The following is a 26,026-nucleotide window of genomic DNA, read 5'->3' as shown; positions in this document are numbered from 1 at the left end:
AAATTTCAGACGCGCCGCTTCGTTTCGTTTCGTTATGTCTCGTCTCAATTTTTTCTGTGGACTCTGTGGCCCCCAAAAACTTTGCCTAATTGGCAGGAGAAAGGAATAGAGGTTAAGAAAGGAAACTCTGGCCAGCCGTCTCCTTCAGTTTCCATAATCTGCAAGCCGCCAACATGTTTAACTCCTGCACAATGTCAGCGGCGCTGTCGTCAAGTTGGCTTGGCTACATTTCGCCAAGAAGCCCCCACTCGACAAGTCGCAATCCGCAACTCACAACTCAAAACTCTGGCCAAAGTTTTTGGCTGCCGAGTGCTCTAAACTCTCCACTCCACTCCACTCGCTAGGAATTTTTGAAATGCGCCCCTGCAAAATTGTTGACAGTTCGAGGTCGTTAACGCCGGCAGTTAAATATTGAAAGCGCAAAGCGCGGTGCTGGCACTGGCACCCCAAGTTATTCAATAAATGTCAGGGCGGCAAGCCAAGTCTGCAGCTTGTCAGGTGGGCTTAGTGCTTAGAGCTTAGTGCTGCCCAGGGATTGCCCAAATTATGGCAGTTGGCACGCACCGAAAGTCTAGCTTCTATATGCTATATATATTTCGACTGCAATGCTCACGATTTTTGGCCATATGTGTTTTGTTCCCAGCTTTTCTCCAGTGAAAGGGAAATTCTCCCTACATTATACTACATGACCTCCGTCGGCTAGGCAAATTAATACCAGTGCAGGCGAAATTTAAACTTAATTAAACTTTTCGGGTGCGTTTTGCATGTGTGTGTGTGTGCAAAACGCACAGCCAGAATTCAATTTTAATTATGAACTTAAATCGAAAAACTTTGCATTTACACGAGGCCTTCTGTCTGTCTGTGGGTGAACGTGAACCTGCCCGCGGACGAATACGAATTCCTTCACTTCGGACGCAGTCTGCCGACTGCTTTGAGTGCGAGGACCCATTCAAACAGACATTCGCGGCATTCAGGACATTCATTCAGTCGCTGCCTGCTGCACCGCCCTGCACCAGAAGAAAAGCATGTCTATTTCGGACTTAAAGCTATCTCGAGGCATCTAAAATGCGTCACAGCAGTGTCATATTTCTGACAATTTCGATGATGAAAGTAGTTTAAGTTGGCCGAAAAAATATGTAGGAAAAACTAAATGACATCTGCCAGACAAATCATAAAAGAGTCCAGAAGTTAATATTTAACTCTAGTTGTTCTCCAAAAATGGTTTCTTTAATTTCAGCAAAGCACTTAGTTTGTGTTTCATTTTTCTAAGCCCTTTTTTTGCCACAATAAATAAATAAATATGAATGACTTTTCCATAACCTGATATTTTGTCTAAAATTTGTGTGTGGTTTGTGCAACAATAACTTTTTATTTATAAGAATATTTTTTGTAAGAGCCTTTCACTTATTTATCAACCTTATTCAAGATATTACTATTTAAAAGATTATTTTAAAACTTCGACAACTATGAAATGCAAAAAAAAATGCATAGTTTTTATTAAAATATTTGTATGGGTTGCTTATAATTATTCATTTACAAGTGCAATTTCAAGTTTGTAATAAATATGACTAAAAAATAAGGTTTTTGAGTTATGCATCACTATTTAAAAATTTCAATATGTGAAAGAGATAGAGAAATAGAAACTATTTCTCACTCGTAGTTTGTAACTTAAGCTGCATTTTCAATGAAAATCCAGAGTAAAATGTTTCGTTGCAGTGTGCGGCCCTTCTGCTTTTATTTATGCAAATGTTCGGGTTGTTGCACTTGCGGCGACTCTCCAGCGCACTGGTATGTAGCCACTAGCTAGCCGAGAGCTAATTAAATGTGGCCCAAAAGCGCGAGCTGCAGCCATTGAAAAGCGAGCCAAAGAGCCCGCACAAAATATGAACCGACGCTGGATGGGCGTTTTTAAAGCTAATTTAAAGGCTCCTTACTGTTTTATTTATTTTGTAACAAAGGTGGGATGGGGAAGTATCTGAACGGCATGTGCCACACATCACGTGCCGGCGAAGACATTGCAGTCGATGTTCATGCATACAAATGCAGGAGTTTTCCGTGGCCTTCCGTGGGAAGCCTTTTTATGACGTCAGTGTGCGACTTTTGCCTTGCTCCTGCGAGAAAGCAGGAAAACTATGCCATGACTTTTAGTGTCTTCTAATGCGACGACGAAACTGCTACAATGTCGTCGCGTTCGCCGCCCTTTCTTCCATTTCCATTTCTATTCCCGTTCCTGTTCCTTTTCCTTGTCGTTTTGTTTTTAAAACAAATTTCCAAAATCAATATTTGCCGAAAGTGTTTTGCATACCAAATAATTTGGCCAAACAACTTGCAAGGCAGCCATAGCATGGAGTGGGCAAAAAAGCGGAGAATTTGTAGTGGCAACAGCAGCTAAACAAATTGTCAACAAATGATTTTATTTTCCTCTCTTTTTTTTGGGGTCTCCATCGGGGAACCCACATACGTTGGATTCTGACCTGACCGCAGGGCATTGGCAAACAGTAAAAATTGAATCGAACTTTAAGTTCAATAGGAATCGGAAAAAACAAGGGGCCAAGTTCTCCTTTAAATGCTCTGCAAAAATGTAGTATTATGGTAGTTAAATTGGATGGGGAAAGCTCATACTCGGAGCTCCCTTCCCCAAGAAAAAGTACAAGTAGACGAGAGCTGCCTAAGCAAATAAGCGTTTCTGCCTAATGTGTGCCTAAGTTTTCGTCTAAGTTTTCAGCTGTTTGTACTTTGCATAAGTAAACAGCAAACGATCCTGAGACCGAGCCATATTTCAAGCGGTCACGGGCTTTAAGTCGGGCGGTCTGATGGGCTGCATTGATATATTACGTGTCAGTAAACCAAGCGCTGGTCATACCCTGTTATCGGAATTCACAAAGGTGTATTGCCTTAGTTGAATTTAAAAACTTTGTTTATTTACCCTTATATTCGAAGGTACATTTTACTAGCTATTAAAGCCTTCTGTTATAATGAATAACAACTCATTTTTTAATCCTTCTAATTCCTTCGGAAGAATTATGATTCCAACCGATTTTATGGATTCAACTATTTTGTTGCATTCGCTTAGACACATTTTTAAAACATTTTATAACCCTAATATACAAAAAGAAACATTAAATTGGCTATATATTGTCGATTACAAGCTCTTATAAGTCAGTAAAATTTTATTATTAATTACTAGGTTAGCTGGTTTATATTCTAGCAAAACAAATACGAATTATTTAAACATTATTTTATAAGTTAACTAAAACAATTTTGTTCAGTAGATTAATACCTTTTGAATAGTGGGCGACCAAAAGTCGTGATTGGCGGCTAAAGTTCTTGGTTGTTATGCCCGGTGCCCATGACCATGCCCACCGCCTCCATCCTCGTTAGCCTGCCATAGTTGGCAGCACTTCCGTCAGGCAGTGCAAGTTTGACACGCGCATCAACACGCGCTTTGTCAACCGCCCCTCCCCCCCACTCTCACTGTTTTCTCCTTTCTCCGTGCTCCTTTCTCTGACGTATCCAGCAACAGGAAGACCGCTCAGACGCACACCCATAAACAATCTGTGTGTGTGTGTGTAGGAAATTGGTTTCGCTTGGCTGCACTTTGCTGAAAAACCAATACCCAATGGGAGAGTCGAGCAGGAAGTCTTCAGTGACCGCGTCGCACTCGATAATCAGCCATGACGGCGGCCATACAGGACATACAGGACATTCAGGACATACAGGACATGAGGACTTGCGGACAGTGGGCTTAGCAGCAGAATGGCCTCTGTGCTTTGAACCCACTATACAATTAATTTACTTTGTTTTTCCAGCTGACCAGACATTAACATTACATACTTGACTTCCGTGCGTGCCGGGCGCACATACACACTACACACTTCGATTGCTGACCTGCCATATGCCGGCATTTAGCCATTTACTTACTTTAAGCATCATAAATTATTTTAAGCTGCTAAGCTTTTGCTTTCACTGATATTTCGCGAGTGCTCCAGAGTATGTTTGTGTGTGTGTGTGTGTTTGTGTGTTTTTGCCGAGCATATTCTGGCAAAACGGTGGGCAATTATGGCGCACCTGGTTGCTATTAGGGCGTTCGCCACGCCCCCGCCACCATCTTACCTCTAATGACAGCCATTTGTGCAGTTTTTGTCAGTTGCGCTTATTTATTACACTTGTGTTGCTGCTCGTAATTTGTTTATTTGTTGCTTTAAAAACTTTTGCCGCACGACATGCAAGCCACCTTTTTTTCTCTGGCATAGGTACACACCGACAAAAAAGTTTTTCAATGATGATGGATGTGGGTAACTTCTATAAAATCATGCAAATTTAGGATCTTAAGATGTTTGAATGAATAAGAGAAAATACCGTTAAAACATGTTATGTACAACGAACATACTTGATATTTTTCAGTTTGAAATTATTTCGTTATGATTTTCAAGCTATATTTATCAACAAATTTATTTAATTTAGCACAAAAAAAGTAAACACAATTTAAACACATCACCCCTCGGGGCGAAATCAGTACCGAAAATATTTAATTCAAAGTGAAAATATTTTGATTAACCATAATTTTTCTCTGAGTTTAAGGCACACTAAATGAACTCTATAGTTTACATCCTAAAGCTTATATCCTGTACAAATAGTATTTGAAATGTTTTAATCAAATTCAATTATCCAATTGTACACTGTGTATTTAAAATGTGTTAACCCAATCCAACTGAAGATTGGATATATATTTTTTCGTGTGCATCGCGAGTTTCGCTGGCTTCAGATATTTTGCTTTTGTTTAAAGCAGGGAAAGCAGGGAAAGCAGTGAATCGCATTTGCATACATTGGGTTTAAATATTCATTTGCTGCAAGTTGCCGGCACCGCAGAATCAGACAGGACAATAAATTCCCGCCGCCCCCGCCGTTTTGACCCATCGAATTGGACAGTGGACGGCAAACAAAGAGCCAACCGGTTGGTTCATTGCGGGTCAGGCCCCTCAATTTTCAGTTTGGTTTAACTTCAAACGAGACGCGATGACATCGAAATTGAATTTGCAGCATGTCGCGTTGATCCGCGTGACGTTCGATCGCTAATTGAGGGGATTAGCGTTGCGTTTGCTGACCTGTGACTGCAAATCGCGCACAATTGCAAGATGTTCACGAACCCAGCGAAATGGGGCTTACCATGGCGAAACAATAAACAAATTAGGCGAATGGGCTGCCTCAATTGAAATGCGTTGTCGCTGGATAGAACAATATTAAAGTTACTTCAAGCTTAATGAGCATAAATATTTGTTTGGCACTGGGAAAGTCTCTGTGAGGATAGCAAATCCTTTCGAGTTGGGTTGAGTTGAGTTGCTGTTGCCGATTAAAGCGGCAAATGAGCTTCTCGACACACAAAAGCCTTGATTGATTGCCGGAGAGGACTTAAAGTTTGCTGCTCATTTAATTAGTCGAAATTTTAATGGCTTTGCTGAAGGGGGAATGCTCGGATGCGCTGAAACATTTGGCTTAAAGCGTTATGACCAAATTGTTTTAAAACTGATTGTGAAACAAGCCCCATGGCTTTCAGTTTGCTAATTTCTCGGCATAATTACGGCAATTGCCGTAAAATGTTGGGTACATATAAATGGGAAATTAGTTAATTTGCTGTTGCATTGCCATGATTTTGGGCCAGGCCACAAATCAATATGCACGGTGCACAGTGCACAGTCCAAATATATATATTTATTGACATGCCAGCAATGGCATAATTAAAAACGTTTGCTAATTTCATAATTTAAGCATATTAGCTCTGCGTTTTTGTTCGTCTCGTACTTCAATACCGGACATGCATTCAGCTTAATTCACATTATTTATTTGCCAGGCTTTTAATTGATTTCAATGTTTATTTACGCCATTTTTTACGCCTACTCACGTTTATACAATTATGTTTTTAATGTTAATTTACCATTTTGTCAGAAAAAAAAAATATATTATTTTAATTCAACTGTACAAAAGCGCGTTCACCTCGCGATATTCACAAGCAATTTGCAGCTACTTATGTATATCAAATGAATATATATTTTTGAATGCGCTCTCAATTATTTATGAATGCTAAAATGCAGTCTCATTTAAATGGGGCTGCCGAAAAAGCCCTTGATTACGCACACTTCAAATGCCGAATAATTTCGCAAAATAATTTCAATTATGAACAGATTTTACAGCGCTTGACCGCCTTCCCGCAGTCGGTTTCCAAATGCAGACACAAATGGCATTTTGGTTGTGCTTGAACTCAAGTATGATTCAATTAAGCCTTGATTAGAACCTGTGTATGTGTGTGAGTGAGCCATCAGCACATGCACATGCATTTGGTTAAAAGCGAGTTTGAGTTTGTGTGAGTGGTGGTATTATTTTAGCGCAGTTAAATGCACACTTTAAAGCGCATCTCGCAGGCGAAATGGGAGAAAGCAAGTTTTGGCACCGAGTTTTCATGTTAATTAACTTAATTATTTCTATATTTCAGCCTTTACAGCTTTATTTTTAAGCTGTAGACATTTGTATAGAACATGCAAAGAGCAAATTATTTTAAATTTAAGTAGCCTGTATCAAAGACTAATACTTAAGAAATTTAAGGTAAATTGTTCACGCTCTTAACTTTCACGAACCTATCTTATTTCTTTTAAGTTGATTGTAGTCTGTTTAGAAGTCTAGTATGTTTAAATTCAGGTAAATATAGATGTAGAGATATGAAGCTTGCAATTTTGGAGTATTTATATTTAGAAATCGCCTGCTTATGGACCTTAAATTGCACAAGAGCTTTAAAAACGTATGAACCTATTATACTAATGTTTTTCGTTTTGTACAAATTACTTTTGAACAAATTTATAAAGTAAACTATTACTAAAAGATAATTATTTATTATTGCCAATCAGAACTGGAATTTCTCGATCCGACTCAAAGTGTAACCTTTAACCTTTGACCGCCACAATCTACCGCCCAGTCGAGCTCGCTATTGGCATTGCAAGTTCGTCGGACACCTTAATGGCCAAACAGCCGTGACAATCTCTTTTCACATTCCGGCCATGGCCCACACATTTTGCCACACTCTGTGGCCTTCTAATTGATGTAACAAGTGTTTGGGCCATGTATCTGCCAGAATTTATAAGTGGCAAAAGAGTCAGAGAAGACATGGTCGACACACACACACACACACAGACACACACACACACACACACACACACACACACAGAGTCCAAGACGCTTGTCGATAGTAGTTGGCCTAAGGTCATCAGCCATCCACCCACATGCGACATGCAGGGGACGAAGGATGAAGGTCGAAGGAGGAGGGAAAAGGGACCTCCCCCCAAGGATTCACACTCAATAGAGGACGACACGTAGCTTGGCCAAGTGCTGATGGCCCAGACAACTGCCACTGAACCGGAGGATACCGCTGCTGCTCCGGCGGCGAAAAGCTCCGGCTTCGGCTGTTGCTTGTAATAAATTTGCTTGAAACATGCAATGATGCCCTCTAGGGGGACAAGTGCGAAGGATTCCGCAGGATACTCCGTCTGTGTGCGTGTGTGTGTGTGTGTGTGTGTGTGTTAGTTTGTGTGTCTGGTCTGGCTTTTGTTCTATATATCCATCGCTGATGATGTCGGTTTGCCGTGCAAAGCCACAAATTGCCACTTGGCTGCCCGCTCGTGCCAATCTGCTGCAATGCCTCCTATTCCTATTGTCCTTATTGCTCCTTCTACAGCTCCTTCTCCTGTTGTTTGTTGGCTTTTGAATAAATCTAAAGAAATAGCATTTAATGTCTATTTGCCGGAGATTAAGATAAAAAGCATTCCCTGGCAATGCCATCCGGGGGATACGAAACCAAACGAATCGAAACGGACTGGACTGGACCTGCTGCAGCTCTGGGCATTCGTGCGGCTTATCGATCTGGATTTGGTGCATTGTGTCTTGCTTTCCGACCAATCCCTTTTCAAATGGCACGCTCGTAACTGCCACAAACAAGTGACACAATCAACACTTGATAGAACAAACACTTCTAAATTAATTAAATTGCAAATATCCTTGAAGCAGCTGTACTGCTCACTCACACACGGTCAGTTGGTCGCTCACAAAAGTCCTCGACACTGTGCGAAAATCAGGATATTAAAGAGATTTCAAAGAAAGTTTGTAATGGAATTGGTTAAATATTTATAGTCCATAGACCTTACTTAATTTATATCAATTTCGTTATATTATTGTAAGACTAAATACCATTGGCTATGTATTTTGTTTTTTTTTTATTTAGTTATTTAGGCTACTTAAAAAAAATAATTAAATTTTTATACCAGATACTTTATACTTTATCTGATATTTTGATACTTAAATGACTTCATTTCTGTAGTTTGATATTTCGTTTTACATTTTCTAAATATTAATTTGATATGTTATGTTATCCGTTTCTGAATCAAAATTATATAGAAAGTCACTAAAAAGATCAACATGTCTTATAAATTTTTGAATATAACGAAATACCAAGTGAATAGTTTTTGTCTAAACGATTAATTTTAATAATTTAAATCTTCATTATACATTTTAAACCTATTAATTTAAAATGATTCAGCTAATCATTTAAATAATTATTATAGTTTATCAATAACCAAATGAAGAGATCTTATTGTAACGATTTTGAGCTAACACTTAAAAATTTTAAAACAGAAATCGAAATTTAATTTTAAAGAATGAAATTTTTGCAATAGAAAATTATATAATTTTGGAAATTATATTATTTTTGGCCCCATTATTAAATTTTTTCATATTTCGAAAATTAAATAAAACAATTTTTGAAAATGAACACCATAAAATACCAACATTAGATTGTTAGCAACATCTATTGTTTTTCAGATCAAAACAAAATGTTCTTTATAGAATATGATATTTTTAAAGAAGTTGTACTTTTTTGTGCCGTGTGCCTTGCACTTCCCATATAGTTGTCAACGTACTCTCGTCAATACTCGTCCGTAGGACCACTCTGCTCAGAGATAATCCAGGCCATCAATAATGCAAACAGTTCTTCCTGGCTCCTAGCTCCTGACTCCTGCCCCTCATCCTCGGCCTCATCCTTCTCCAGTTTTGAAGGAGCTGTAGAGCTGTAGCCTTGTTTGCTTTTCCTTGCGTCGCCTGCAGTTCTTTTGTGCTTTTGCTTCGGCTTGGAATAGTTTAGCTTTTGTTTTTTACCCCAACTCAACTAAACTCAACTCAACTCAGGTTCTTTGGCTGGCGGCCGTTGGCCAACAATTTGGCCAAAGATTTCTCAAGTTGAGTCGAGTTTGGGTTAAACTTGAAAATAAAATGAAATATTTTGCAGGATATTCGGTCAGCAGCAATGCTTATGCAAATGCAATCAAAAGAATGCCCCGAAATTGCGAAAGGTTAGTGGAGAGTTCGCCTTATGCGATTGTCTCTCGGGCTATCAATCAAAGTTTTTGGGGGGCGGTGACGCAACGCAGCAAATAACAGAATATAGCTTTTCTCATTGCGGGCACGCCCACAAATTTGCAAAAGCCGCAGCAGCATTGATGCGGGCGCAGTGGTTTTGGTTACAATTACAAAACACGAATATAAATTATGGGCGCGTGTAAATTTTTCAATTGCTTAATGAGCGGAAGTGGCCATCATCGTTATATGTTTCAAGTTGTACATGTCGCTTAAATGAATACCGCATGGAATAAGTGGTATGGGTATCGGTAGGCGGATAGGGCGTGACCTCGTCAGGTGTTCCGCATGCACTGCATAATTAATTACAATTAGGCGAATCGGGGTTTGATTGCAGGCAGGAGGCTCCTGTTAATTTGCAAAAGTGTTGCCCCGCTGAAACGTTCGTTGCGTACATTTAATTTATGGGCCAGCTGTTAAATGCTTTACCTTGTGTGACAAATAGCCTGCTAAGTTGCATATGTAGTACATATATGCACTCTCCGATTTTTCGGGCAAAGGTAATTAAAGTTTTGCGAGTGACGCTGAAATGTATGCTACCCAACGTGAGTGTGTGCGGGAAATTAAACCGATTCAACGTTTATGAAAGGACTTTTATGAATTCTTGAATTCACCAAATTAAATTGGCCACCCACACGAATTTACAAATTGAAGTTTTGAGAAAAAATATATATTTTTACAGACCATCAATTGAATCTCAATGTAGTTTGTTTTTTTTTTTTTTTCAGAGTTTTTACGCAAAAGTAATTAAAAATTTAGGTGTTGCAGAAATATACGAAACTAGTACACATTTTTGCAGTTAATTTAATTAGCTTTGTTATATGGTTTTATGAGTAGTTATCAAAGTACATTTAAAGTTTAAAATTTAAACGAATTTTATCCCCTAGAACTTCTTATATTTTAAGTTCGCTCATTTGAAACAATGTTGGTAATGGTGTTGCTAATAAACAATAGACTATTTATTTGTTTTGCTTTATTTCTGGTTGTGCAAATAGATCCATAAATTTCTTATTTGGTTAGGCCAGCGCTGAGCATCGAATCGAATCGAATCACACTTTTATCTCGCAGCGAACTCAATTTCATGGCGTTTAGAGCAGATTGCGAATGGCGGCGGTCCGTCGCTCGTCGTCCGCCGTCCGCAGAGTGACGTAAATTAAATTAGTGTCAGAAGAGCATTGCGAGTAAGCGTGAGTGAGTGTCTGTGCGTGCCTGACACGACCGACAAACATAATGACCAGCCAACACCAACAGAACATGAGAACAGAGCGGCTGACAAAAAAAAATTCCAAAAAAAAAAAAGAATAAAAAACGACGTGAAGAGGCAAAAATTGTATGCAAATTATGCTTGACATTGTTTCAGCATACTTTTTGGCGTGTGCGCCAAGACAAAAGCTGACATTTAGCCCAAGGAGCATAAAAAGTGATACAAAACGCAGGAATGAGACAGAGATAGAGACAGAGACAGAAAAAGCTAGAGAGAGAAGAAAGGGCAGGCGAAAACTTTGTGACATTTTTTGGCGCGCACAACGGAAACGTGCAAAACTGGCAAATTTATAATGAGCCGCGGGTTCAGCGCTGCGTTTGCGTCCGCTTCTGCATCTGCCACCCACTTTTTGCCACCAAAACCCAAGACCCATTCTCATCCTCCATCCTGACCCAACTCTATACATTCCTCCTGCCTGCGGCGCTTTCTTTTGCTCTGCTAAGCACTAAGCGCATTTGTCGCAAGGTTTTGACTTTAAAAAGCGGTTCCAGTTGGGCCATGGTTTCAGAGCAGGTTAATACCTGAAAATGCTTTTAAGAATTTTCATACCTTGATTTATTGGTTCACACGCATATCCACACGGGCATTGAGCAGAGTTTACTGCCAAGGCATTTGCATTTCAAATATGCCATGAATTGATGTATGGGATGGCTGAGGATTCCGCTTACTGCGAGCGCTGCACATACAAAAAATATAATTTTCTACTGGATATAAGAAAATGATGGTGAAATTGCTGCATTAAATGTTCAATATTTGATTGGCATTGGAAAAACTTAAAAAATGCTCTATTTACTTCTTAATTATGAATAATCGATTATTATAATTGGTGTTTTCAAACCACATTATACATTTCAGTTACTCATTTTCCATCAATTATTTCTAGACTTCCAATTGCGATTTAATTAAGGTATTAAAAACCAAACCACATTTTTTAACGGCCCATAATTATTCAAACGCACAAGTATCTCTTTTAAGTAATTAATAGTCCATCATAATTTGAGCACTTTTTTCCTGTGTGTGCTTAAACTGACGTCAAGGTTCGAAGCAATTTATTGCATTATTGATATTAAATCGCAGAGCAGAGCCGGTGCTTTAATTTAAAATTAAATATATAAAAATATAAACGGCCATCAAGAGCGCCATTGTTGTCTGCCGGTTTTGAATTCAAATTTATTTTTCACGCATTTTAAATGTATCTCCCAGCTTAATGGCGATAACGCACCATCTTTTAACAATAAATAAGATAATGAGGACACTCAGTGCAGTGCAATTGTAGCGAAACCACTGCGAAAAACATTGTAAAACCAAAAGAGAAAAACTCTTTGGGGGGAATAACAATTTGTTTATCTTTTAAATGCCACACAAGGCTTGGCTTATTAAATTTGCGGTGCTACCCTCTTTTCGTTTTATTTTGTTATTCTATTTTTTTGGCTTTTCGGGCCAAGTACGCCAACTTTGAGCCAAGTAATCAGGCTGCACTTCAGCGGAAAGTGACGGCAATGGGGGTGGCGTGGGTTGGGCTAGCCAAGCCGTTGACAAGTTGGCTAACTTTTAATGCAGCTCACTTAAAAGTTCTTGCCTTGCGTTTACTTTATTAAAAGCACGACGAAATCTTGATGTAATGTCAGCAACGAAAATTTCCATACGCCATGTTGACTCGCTGCAGTATAGTAGTTGAAAATACATTCTTAAAGGTGTCGCTTTAATGCGCTCTTAAAAGTTCCCTTTTAATCTATGCCATTTTAACTACATTAACATCGTGCACATATGAAAAACCCTCAGATGGAAAAGCACATCTGAAAGCATCAGTATCAGCAGGACGACAGACAGACAGGCGGAAGGACGAAGGAGCCGAGTCGATTGCCTGGCACTTGGACACATGTAATAATTCAATTGTGTGAACATCTATTAAGGAAGATTGATGACAAGCGTCGGGCAATGAGAGCAGCCATCCGTCCGGACTCCTGCTGCATGTCCTGCAGGACCTGGCTGACCAGACTGTTGAGAAAAAAGCGTATGCACACGGACACACAAACAGGGGATTCACTCATATACACACAGGCTAAATAAATAAATAAGAGAGCGTTTCGTGAGCGAGGGCAGGCAGATGGAGGAGCATCTATCATACGGGTAGCAACTCGACGCTTCCTTTTCAATACGTCACACGTTTCCAAGGTGTGTGAGGCAGCTCGGATTCCTCGCTCATTCCGTTTTTTGTACCCTCTTAATGCGATTAACAGGGGTATATTTGTACGAATTTTTAAGAAGAGATTTTTTATTAAACTGTATTCAACTGCTATAACTGTGTCAATGCTAGGCGTTTCATCATTTTCGATTTAATATAATTAAAATAGGCCCTAAGTTAGAATCATGAAACATTTATTTATTGTTATTAAATAAACATAAACAAATAGTATACTTATTATAATGAAATCTTCTAATTTGAAAAGGGCAATGAAATGAACAATAAAATTTAATGTTATTTTTAATCGTTATGTAAAATAACTTCAATTCAATCGTCTGGATAAATTTATGCTATATTATTACTAATATAGTCATTTTAAATACAGCGATTTACGTTATTGAGTGCACGCAAAAGCATTTTTTGTTGCTATAAAGTCAAACAAATAATTGTCTTATAAATAAGTTAGGTATAGGTTCACATAAAATTTATATAAAACAAAAATCATGCAAATAAAAATCCATAAAAATACTTTAAAAATAACAATTAGTTTTTTTCTAATATTACAATTACATATTTTGATCAGTTTTTTTTTATTAAAACGTTTAAAAAACTAAATGTTATAATATCAACTTTATTAATATAAAATATAAGAGTTTGATTTTTCTTGCAACACTAAAATAACTTTTTTAATTGATTTTATCCAAATCAAAACCTTTTAAGAGCACTTAATGTTATTATATAAACTTGATCCATATAAAAATGATCTTTTGTAATAATTTCATTTCAGTCAATTGGTATTTCATAGGCGACAGTCCTTTTGACTACACAATTTCTTCCTTTTTTTTATTGTACACCACAGTCTCGCATGTCAAATAAACGCTGTCAAATGGAAAATAATTCAAGCCGGGTCCAGTCATGGCAGTCGTTTTTAAAGCGCTAACAGGGGAGCCGTCCAAGCGAGTCGAAGCCGTGGCAATATTGACTTACTGCCGGCCATTTTCAACCTTATTAAGTTGACACTGCCGCCGTCCGATTCTATGACGCTGTTAAAGTTGCTGTCTCCGCCCTTTATGACAATACGCTTGAGTACCCGCCGCAGTGGCTTTAAAGGCACTGAAAGTAAAGTGGGGGAACAAAAAAAAAAAAAAAACGAAGCGAGTGTGCGATAAGTGGAAACAAGCTGACATTTATGCAGTTTGCCCAGCCAGTCAGCCGGCAGGCAAACCGCTGAAGCAGAGCAAAGCACAGTGCACAGCATATAGAGTACATTTCAGGAGCGGAGTGCACATATTTTGTGCTGTTTCAGCTGCGGCTGAAGCTCCAGTTTCCAGCGACATCAGCAACAAAGCCAATACAAGGAACTAACGAGCTTATTTCCCAGACACCAGCCATCCTCAGTCAAAGTCGCAGCAGTGGCTGCTGCTACTACTGGCTGCCTGGCGGCAACATCACATGCATGATTGACTGCGCAGTTGTGCAGCGAAACGACTGATAGTCCATATAGAAACAAGACGACGGAACATCGAAAGGGAGATCCAGGCAAAAAGGGAGGAACAGGTGGCCGCCATAGTCATTGCCACCGCCACATCGATTGTCATAAACTCCGGGCACATGTCCCGAGTTTCGCGCCACTTCATTTGTAAGTTTGATGAGTTGAGTTCGGTTCGCCAGCGGATTATAACAATTCAAGTTCGAGATTCCGCTGATGCATACTGTGAATGCAAGTGAATACTTCAGCTTAAATCAATTAATAGACGCTGGCTTAGTGATGGCGCACAGAGCGCATACGCAATGTGGGTGAAAAGGGGTGTACAAAAAGAGCCCATTGAAGAGGTAGAACGTAAAATGCATTTTTTTCTTCTATTGTTTTAATTAAAGATTTCTTCAACTTAAATCAAAAGCCTATACTCAATTAATTTATATAGATGAATTTAAACAATGCATAACAGGACGAATACGCAATGTGAGTGGAGTAGGTTAAGAAAAGCCATTGAAGAGATAGACTGTCAGCAAGATTTTTAACATTTTTTTTAAATTAAAGCTTTGTCGAACTTATATAAATAAACCGAAGTAAAATCGAAGTATTGATTGCATATATAAAATATATATAAAATAATAAGCCTATACTAATTCAATTTACGTAGATGAATTTTATAAATTCAAATAACTTGATTCTGGGGGCAAAGTAATGTCCAACAGGGCGAATACGAACATGAGTGAAAGTTCCGTATACTTATTATTGAAAAAGGTGTAGAATAGAAGCGCCCATTGAAGAAATAGTCCGTCAGCAGATTCTCTTTTATTTTTTTTAATAAAAATTACATTAAAACTGAAGAGACGGGGGCAAAGATAAAAGAAGAAAAAAAAACAGACTCTAGGAGAAAAGCGTTTACCTCATCGGCTTCGGCTGCCAGTTAATTAAAAGTTTATTTCTGGCGCCAGGGATGCAGCAAAAGTTTAGCACCTGAGTAATTACCAATCGACGGACTGTGGAAATTTGATACCAGATAAGTAAGAGATGACCCACACGGCATTTACTAGCAGGATAAATTTAACTCGTAAACACTTTCAGACATATTGACGCATCCCTGGCCTCAAGGATATACTACAGCCGCTTATTATAAAGCACAGCGAACTGAAAAAAACAGCATTTTATTAAACTATTATTAATTAAATGCTAGTTCTGCTTATCAATTAAAATTGACTACCATGGCAGCAGTAGAGAAAAAAAGGATAAGGGCCAGCTAAGCTGGAGTAAGCGAAGTTAAATTGAATTAAAAGGCGTTTCCTTTGTCTCTCCAGTTCTATACATCCTTTGCGCATCGAAGTCCTTGAAGTCCCGCAGCGCCATCACAGCATCGGAACTGAAAGAGGACAATTAAACAAGCAATTAACAGACGATCAAATTGAGTGAGTTGCCTCGTTGTTTGTCACTTGTCTTTCGGTTTTATGTGCGAAAACCAATGCGAAAACACGACGATGGCAAACAGCGAAAACCAATAAAATGAACTTGTCATAAAATTAACGCATTTATAAAGCAAACAATGCGGGATTAACAACAGCGGTTCTGCTCCAGCTCCAGCTCCAGCTCCTGCTCCTGACACAGTCCAATCCACCAATAACAAATGCCGCCTGATGAATACAAGGGGTTGTGAAAGGAAAGGCATATAAAAACTGCCGCGTGCCGCATGCCGTTAGCCGAACTATAGCCATTTATAGACCATTTTTATTTACACGCTGCGGACGAGTTGCGTGAGAAATAACTGCCACTTCATTTGCACAGTCCCCGGCAAACAGATAAGACAAACATCGTCCTGAGCCGGAGCATCAACAGCACACTTCAGATCATCATCGACCGACTGTTTATGACAGACAGCCCCATTCCAGAAACCCACTAGCATTGTTGATTCGAACGGGCTTGTTAAATTAAAATTTGCACACGATTTGTTTGGATAATTTAGATACTCGAAATGGCATTTGATAGATATGCTTTGAAAAAGATTATCGTGACTTGATTTAAGCTTTATTTGGATATTTTTTTTTAGTTTTAAGGATTAGGGAAAATTAAAAAAAAACAGTTTACAACTATATCTTTAACATTAAAATAAAACCAGGAATATTTTTAAAAATGTAATTCACAATTATTTGCAATATTAAAACTTTGTCAAACTAATAAATTAATATTAATATTAAAATATATTGTATGTTAAATACAGCATTGGTTAAAAAGCTTAATGAATGAATAACGATGGGTTTAATAATTGCAAATACTGTAATTTTTGACAGAAATCAATTGGATTTTTAAATTACGTAAAAGGGCGTCTAAAAGTATGAAATGAAAAAACAAAAAAAAAAATTAATCGAAAAGACTTTCAAGCAAAAATATATTGTTACATACTTTTCGACACTTTTTTAAGCAATTTCAAAAAACTAATAATTTCTGTGGCTTCCCCTTGTTTCTTATGCGATATTTAATAGTCAACTTACAACATAAGCTTGTTTCTTCTTCACAAGGGTATTTTAACTTCGTTTTTCCCAGCATATCCTTTTACCTTGTGAAGGAAGCATGCCAATACCCGGGCTTTATCGCTGTAGTTATGAGGAAGTCGCGCCGTTGCTGTGGGTGTTGTTGTTCTCGCTCCTCGTACATCGTACATTGCACGACAGCTGGCGCACACTTTGCGCCTTTGCCCACAAATTACTGCAGTCAAATTGATCGATTGTCTCGTGCAGGAGCGACAGGGACGCCCAAGGACCCAAAGGATGGGAATAACGTGATGGGGGAGGGGAGGACATTTTATGATATAAGGCAAGAGGCACTGAACTGTGGTAAACGATTTGTTGTTGTTTTTGTTTGAACATTGCATGCCACAAACACGCACACACCAACACACTTACTCATACTCACCCTCACACAGATGAATTGAATTAAATTGGATTCGTTGAGTTTGTGTAAACAAAATTTTAATGTCTTTTTGCTTTTGAAGTCATTCACTCAAACTCAAGTTGAGCTGTGCAGCCCAGACTCGCACACACACACACACACTCAGACACACGCACATAAAGGGCATAAGGGGTTGGTTGGGGGGATGGTGGTCTGGAGTCACCATGATGTTGATATGTCTGACATAAATTTCATCAACTGTCTAAGTTAATGACAGTAAATTTGTTTGAAAATTGCTTTAAAATGGCAGGGCAACCAAGCAGCGCAAGAACAGAGATGAGTTCGTTCAGTGCGATTGAGGCTGGTCTCGTTCGTTAGTTGTTAAGGTAGGCGCGCACATACAAATATCTCCCACAGATACTCACGCATACAAAGTGAATGCTCGGGCGCCATGTCGCTGTGACAGCCATATAGCCAAAAGACGCTGGCACAGGCAAAAGAAATGACTGAATCCAACGAAATGTGTCATGATAACTCAAATAAAGAATGGAAGACAACCCATGCTGAAACCCGCTGTCGCAGCCTCCATCTTTTACCCCTCCTTAGCCGTTCGCATTTCTACCCTGAGTTCAAGTCAGTCAACCAGCCGCGAAATGCAAAGTGCGCGGCATTCGCGGCAGCGGAAGCAACTCGCACACTCACACACACACATGACGCCAAAAAACAAAACAAAAAAAAAGCAAAAATATGGAGGAAAAAAAATGGAAAAAAAAACGAAGCGCACAGGATGCCGGCTAGGATGAACTTATTACGTAAGAGCGAATTTATGAAGTGAAACGAGTTAAATGCCAGGCCAAGAGCAACTCAGGGGCGTGGCGTGTAACCACCAGGACCCAGAAACAGCAAAAACACGCAGAGAAAAATAGCTCAAGGTATGAATTTAATTGTTATTCTGTCATGCGAATGACCAACATGACACTTTTGTCAACAAAACTAAGCATTTTAGTAAAGAAAATCAATCATAAATATTAAATGTTTATATTTGAAGGATAGAAAACGCTTAGAAATCATTGATATAGGTAAGTCAAAAGCCACCATGAAAAGACATATAATAATACATTTTAAATATATACATTTTGAAGGATAGAAATCACTTAAAAATTATTGCTATTAAATAAAACTCCATTGAAAGTAAGTAACGACAAATGCTTAAGTTTATATAAGGTCAGTTACCTTGTTCTTATTTAGGAACAAGTTCTATATCTGAAGGGTTAAAAAAAAAACAAAAACTCGAGCTACCTTTTTTTATATAAAGTTGATAGAATAAGTATTATTTAACCAATTTATTTTCCCTCGCCAAATAAGTTGAGACTTTATATTGGGAACTAAATCAAATTAAACTCGTTGGCTTACAAAGTGAAGATTTGTTTTTGTGCTTGAGTGTCTTTAGCCCCTAAAAACTAAACAAATTGATAAACAAAAACAAGCGGAGATGACAAATTGCCAACTAATATGGCAGTGTTTTTCCTCTGTGTTGCGACAGCTAAGAAATCATTTCGCAGCCTGTGTCTTGTGCCCAAAATTTTTAATCTGATGATGTCAACACAAATTGTGGCCCACTGTGGAACGGGTACCAGAAAAAACGCAAAAAAAAAACCAAAAAAAAAAAAACCAGAAAACACAGAAGCAGCAGCAGCATAAACGCGGAGCGCCACCAAGGACATCAAGGAGTCCGCAAAACGCTCTGGCTGGCAAAAGGTTAGACGGCGAGTGTCAAGCGAGCGCAGAGCTCGCCTTCGAGTGGCGCACAGCTAGAAACTGAGAATCTGAGAGTCTGAGAATCTGCGACTGCGACTGCAACTGCCACAGCGGCCTTGTAGTGTCACTTACAGCACATAAATTTGCGCGGCTTTTTATTATTTTTTGTGCTCGGTAGCATTATACAAGCGCAATTTGCAGTTTCTGGCTGCAGGCTACTGGCGAAACCAGCGAAACTGGCGATTCCGGCGGAGAGGCGCTAATGCAAGGCACCGCAGCGTGAAGGATACGGGCATGCCTTGGCTTGTTGGGCTGCCAGCTCCTTTCCTTTCCTCTCCTTTCACTGCCAGATCTCCTGCTGCCCCCAGCTCGAAAATGTTAAATGATGTCGCATGACGACACGGCTTAGGTCACTGGACAGGTAATAATGGACAGGCTATAAACTCCGTCTCGAAATTGTGCAAATTATGTGTAAAAACAGGATGATAGTGCTAGTGCTAAGGACTTTCAAGTAAACTTCATATAAACAAATTAAAATAATGACAGCCTTGACCTAAAAAGAGAAGTTAGTAAGCATGTTAATTAAAAATAAGTAGTGGAAGTCCCTTTTAACCATTAAAAATTGAAGACAAGTAAATTCTCTAGAAAATTAAGTCATAAAAATAAACTGTGTTCTTAAAAACAAATACATCTTATTTGTTGATGTTATCAACATTGGACACTTTATTTACGAAAATTGTTGGAAAGGAATAAACTAAACTATTTTCGAGTTCGTAAGCAAAAACAAAACAAAACAAAAGTCTATACAGTCAGATTGAGTTTAAAGCTAGTGGTAGGTAGACTTTAATTAATTCTTCGCGTTTTTGACTTTAATAGTTTAATATTGGACTTTTTATTTCACAAATCAATGGTATAATTTTATCACAGAGAATATGAATCCCAAAAGCATTGTTATTTATCAATTTATTTATTCCGCATGTGGATTGTGGCCACGCTCGGTTGCTTTTAATTAAGCCAGAAATCCAAATACAATTAAAACGAGCAGAATCAAAGCATTCGGACGCAGCCCGCGGTTTTGAGGTGCTATTAGATATCGCAATAGCAATGGCAACATTTGCTTATCCGTGCAGCACACTTTGCCCCCCAAAAAACAAAGCTGAAAGCTTCAAGGGGCCCCCGGGTCATCGTCATCCTGGGAAAGGATGCCAATGCCGATGCCGTCGCCGTTGCCATGCCCCAAAACACCCCGTGCCAAAAGTCACGAGTTTGCATGTGTTTGGCCATATCTAGTTTAAATTATCGACATTCGCCCGCAAGTATATCAAATTTACGGCACCCAAAGTGCATGCATAGCAAGCGAATGGGGGGGTTTTTGGGGGAAAGCTGCCACGGGCTATCACCGAAATAGCAACAAATGCAATGCACTGATAACAATGATGCTGGTGGTGGTGCTCATACCGCCAAACAACAGTGTCCAATTAAATTGCATTCCGACGCGTGTGTGCGCGAATTCTGGATGCGAAGCGAAATGCCGCTTATTAAATTTCAATTTCCAATCAATAAGCAATGGGAAGCCGAGGCTAGCGAGCAAGGAAGGAGCTCCAAGGACAAGTCCGCTGCAATTTAATGAAAGTATCACAATGATTGGTTTCCACTGGCGACTAAGCAGCGGCAAAAATGTCCGGCATAATGAATGGCATCGGGCAAAGACACTGGGCGCCGTCGTCGAGCAGCGTCGTCTTCGTCCGAGTTGCATTAGTCGCCAACATGGAAATGCTATATATAAGCCCGGACAGGAGCCTTGGCTGACAGGCAGCTTAAATCCTGCCGAAAGCGCCGCACTGCTCCTGATACTGCCACTGGAGCTAAAAAGCTTCTAGAGAATGGAGAAGCATCAGCATCGCCATCGCCATCGCCATCACCATCAGCGGCCCCAGCAAGATGCATTGTTTGGCGTAGAATTTAATTTTAGTTTAACTTTGTAATTTATCGATGCCGTATGTCGTCGACGAGCTCAAGCTGCTCGTCGGTCTCCTACTCTTCTCTACTCTGCTCTCCCCTTCTCTTAAAAATGGCAACGTCCGAAATAGGAAAAGGACCTTTGCGAAGGATGAGCCTTGGCGGTGGCACACACGAAAAAATAACATTTAAATTATCTCTATCAATTTGTTTACCATGTCATAGTTCTATTTTTTGCTCTCACATTTAATAGAGAATAATATTCGATATTGAAGACAACCATGATAAATACAGCTTACAGCCGAAAAGAAAATGTTTAAATAATATTCATCAAAATGTAATTGTTCGTTGGCTTAGGAAAAAAATATAAAAGTCCTTGAATTTAGATTTTTTTCGTAATATTTTAAACTCAAAATCGTGCCAAGGTTAAAGCCACAGAAATCACTATAAACGTACCAAAAAGTATGCAACAATATATTTTGGGTCCGAAAGACCGTAAGAATTATTTTGAGAGTCAACGCTATTTTTTCCATACTTTTAGACACCTTTTAATTTCATAAATTCCTAAAAGATATGAGTCAAGATAAGGTTTTCGAATTACTAATTCAGTATTAATTAAAAACATGCAATCGTTTTTTGTTCTTTGTGTACTGCGTACTTTGTAGGTTACTTTTAATATATTTTGTGGCACCCTTATATTATTAATAAGACTTATTTAAATATATATAAATCATAGATAACAATCAAAGCTGATTGTTGGCAAATTTTGTCGCAGTGCTGTGGTGGCTATCAAGCGCAGCTCGCCGCTGACATCGCTGCTGACTACCTTCATTAGTGTTTTGTTTGGCTTTGGCTAACCATGGGGGACAGGCAGGGATCCTTTTTTGATGTGGGCTTGCGCTTTTTGAAGTTTACCCCAAAAACTGCACAGTTTTCGCCGCTGCAAGTTAGCAATCCTTCTCCGGTCTCTATATTTTTTTTTCAATTCTTTTCTGTTTTCCCCTTTTATATTGTTGGTTGGCTCGCCTTACCAGCTGCGCTGTGCGCTCTGCCTTGCATTTGTCTTCATCGACAGCCAAGTTGTTAGCTCTTTCATTTTTCTTTCGGTCGCAAAAACTTTTGGACTCGTTCTCATTTGCCCGCTTTCCACTCAATTCACATTTTGCCCCAGTATCAGTGGCTAACTCGTTTGTCTTTTCAGTTCGCTTTACGTATACGTAATGACAATTAGAATTGACAGACAGAGAGCGCTCGGAAAGTTGCCTCCAGCAGCTGTTATTGTTGATTGCATCTAATCCCGAAGATTTTATACTTGCTGCAGTTGTTCCAGTTGCTTCAGTCGCTTCAGTTGCACCCACTCCATTAGTCCTTAATGAACAAGTTACAATTTGGGCGAAACTAACGCAAGCCAACCCCATGACAATCTCACTCGGTCTCATCAATATGGAATTAGAGCCCTTGTTATATGGGGTAAAAGTAGAATAATAGTTCTGGCTCCAAACCAAAACTCCTTGGCTTGTTAGCAAGCGTATTACGTGCTGCCAGCTTTTAATTTGTGGGTGTCGGATAGGGACGTTCACCCCAATCTGACAGGGTTTTGCAATTCTTGGATCTACTTTCAAGTGCACTTCGGCCGTTATTCATACTCTTTTGTCGGGACCCAATGAATATGCTCGCATTACAAATATGCGCTCAATTACGCATAATTAGTCAAGCACGTGTAGCCACGCCCCGGTCATTAGACGTACAGAGAAAAAAAAAACGGGGGGAAATGGTCGCCAGCCAGACTGCTGACTGACTGACTGTCTGTCTGTCTGTCTGCCATGTACATGGAAATCCAATTTCGCATGGGTTTCATTAGCAGCTCAGCTCTCGAATGTCGTGTGGGTGACTCAAGCAATTTGGCTGCCCGCTTTCAAACAGAGAAGGACAAAAACCGCAAAAAATAATTAAGCACTCGGCGAATTCGGCGCTTGACAATGTCAGCGTAGCAGGAGCAGCTCCTTTCAGCAGCAGAAGCCCAAGTCGAAACAGTGGCCAAAATCAATGGCTTTTGGGGGGTATTGAAATATTTTCAACCTCCTCTCTCTTATGCGGCTTAGTCTTAGGCTGGAGTGGAAGTGGCATTGGAAAAGCTCGTGGCACCAACAACGATGGCAAACAACAACGGACATGTGTCGCTTAACATTGTGCCAGAGGCACTCGCAACGTGGGCTTTGCCTCTCTATATTGAGTTGTCTACCCATCTGCCCATCTACCCATCAGTCAGCCAGATAGTCAGATAGTCAGTTAGTCAGTGCTCAGCGCTCGCTGCTAGGCGCTCAGCTTGCTGGTCGGCATCAAATGAAGTGAAATCGATGCGCTGCTGACTCTATTCATATGAGCCAAGTAGGGACAATCGGACGCTGGGACGGCCACTCAACCAGTCAGTCATTCGAGCACACTCAAAAAAGTAGCAGCCGCTTTGACTGAATCGCTTAGAAAGAGAAACGCTTTTGTCTGATAAATAAGGAATAAGTTAAGTAATTTCAACTAAATTTTTATCATTTATTAAACTGCGCATAATAGTTATATAAAACGTTGGCAAGAAATCTATTCTATCCATAAATAGACTAAAAATTAAGCACCTGCCTCATACAAATTTTGTTCAAAGAATTGAAAAAACCTGAGTAATAATAATAATTTTCAATTAATTTATATAAACATCTTATCCACCAAAAACACCTGTTGACGAGGTAAAAAGTCGTGAAGATCGCAAAAATATATAAATATTCGGCTAAATAAATACAAGCTCTTTAATAGCTATAATTACAGCTGGCACAAAAATATCTTATATTTATTATTCAACAAAACCTCAATTTTGGTTCCAAACAAATTAAACAACCCCAAAGTAAAGTTGTGCTTCAAAAATGATGTCTACATAATTGATTATATTCAAAATATGGATTCCGAAACCTACTTATGTTTTCTTTATATCTAATCCGATCAAGTTTCATTCAATATGTTATTGTAAAATGAGATTTTCAAGATATATATTTGTTTTACTTAAATTAAGGTTAGGTAATATCTTGAAATCTTGTAAAAACAATACAATTATTTTAAAAATACTTTTTCGTAATCAGGCCTTTTTTTTTTTTTGCGATTTTTCCGAAGTGCAGATATCAGGCTGTGGAAACCGGAGAGCAGCTATCCGGCTATCCAGCTGCGGGCGGGTGACATGCGGGCAGCTGTCAATGTGTCTATGGAAATGCGCGGCGCACATTTGAGTGGATTTGCTAACTGATTTTGTTGAACAGTCGTCGACTGACGGCGGTGCTGATTGCGATGCCGCAGTGTCCAATCCAAAGTGTTCTGGCGCTTTGTGCTGACAATCGAATTGTGTTGACGTGGCTGGATTATTACTTCATAAGCAGGGTGAAACAATAAAATAATAATGCGAATCCAAAACCCAGTGCGAGCCAAAAGCAAAGCAATGCGAAGCCATCGAGAAATCGCAATGTCAATTATCAGCGATTTCTTGTCCTTCTGTGATGTCTGCCCCGACATGCCCTTCCAATTCGACAAAACCCATTAACCATTTCATTCGATTTTCGTATATGCGAATCTCAATTGCCACTGGCATTCCCTATTAGAAGCGGCTAAGCTAATTTGCTGCCGAAGACAAGCCAAAATCGTGCGGATGTGACTGGGAGCTGAGTCTCAGTTAAGGGCCACAACAATGCCAATTGTCCCAGCGTGGGGCGTGGCTGGATTTAGTTATAAGCTGTGAGAGCGTCGAGTTCATTTAATTGAACCGGAGATCAAATCAATCAGAGTTCTCGAGACAAAGAGATTGTTAGCAAGCAATGGGGTATAGTTAGCTTATCGTTAACACAAAATCAGAAGTTAAATGGTTTCAAATAATTATTACTAAATTTACATAATTTTATAATTTGTTGTTTAAGCAAACCCTGAACAATGTTTTAAATTGGCTGCAGCTCATAAGCAACATAATATTGTGCATATAACTATATAAAAGCCAGCTATATACATTTCTTCTATTCTAAAATGTAATAAGTCACCCATTTGCTGATGTCAATATATTTTTAAATGTTAGCTAACTTTTATATAGTTTTAGATTACACGTTTACGAACAATTTACATATTGGTTTTGGAAGCTATACAAATTTATATAATCTTAAGAATACATCTCATAATATTTTTAAAATTTAAACTATTAACAAATAGCTAAATACAAAGTTGATTTCTTTTTAAGATAAGCCTTGTCATAATTTTTGTACAGTTCATATGAATCATAAAAACTAAATTTAAATGCCAGCAATGTATTGATGATTTTATTCAAAAGTTCAGAACAATAACTTTTTGCTGCCGTCAACATATTTTTAAATGCTAGCAAACTTGTACATGCTTTTTAATTAACACCTTCAACAACAATCAAACATTTTCACAGTATATTTTGAAGCTATTAACCAAATGCTCTGGAATATTTTCCCAAAAAACCACATCATCGTTTTAATGCATTTATTTTATTGGAACGAATGCAAAGAGCAAAAAACGTGGCCTCAGCTGCCGATGCTGATGCTACTGATGGAGCCACAATGACGTGACAGGACGAAATGAAAAGAACCAAAAACGATGGGGCGCCAAGGCAGTTATTTCCGTTTCCAAAATTGTGCCCTTGCAGAGACGAGAACCTGTTAAGCACTCAATGCGTAGTAGAAAATATTCGGAAATAAGTTCATTCATATGGAGTTGGCCCAGGAGCAAGTGGGTCTCTTCGATGGGAGCAGCGTCCGTGGTCGGACCTTTAAATGGATTTTACGGAATCCTCATTTAAATACACACAACGGGAGGCAATCGTTGCGATTGGGCTAACACCGATTGTGAAAAACCCTTAAAATAAAAACAAAAATATCTTTTACGGGATTGTTTACTCAAATCAATTTTTTTTTCATATTTTGTTTCAATTACATTTATTTAGTTGAAAAAGATACTGAACAACAAATTTAAAAAAAGGTATATTGAT

The 26,026-nt window shown here is 38.9% G+C and overlaps 1 long non-coding RNA gene across 2 annotated transcripts in view; it reads right to left on the bottom strand.

Moving 5' to 3' along the window:
• LOC128266131 (uncharacterized) overlaps positions 1-26,026 on the bottom strand; it is a 126,166-nt gene that overhangs the window by 38,605 nt on the left and 61,535 nt on the right. The window lies entirely within an intron of this gene.

The sequence above is a fragment of the Drosophila gunungcola genome, chromosome 3R, assembly GCF_025200985.1.
Source record: "Drosophila gunungcola strain Sukarami chromosome 3R, Dgunungcola_SK_2, whole genome shotgun sequence".
Lineage (NCBI taxonomy): Eukaryota > Metazoa > Arthropoda > Insecta > Diptera > Drosophilidae > Drosophila > Drosophila gunungcola.
Note: the sequence above shows the minus strand (reverse complement) of the source record. Positions and strands in the feature narration are given on the sequence as shown.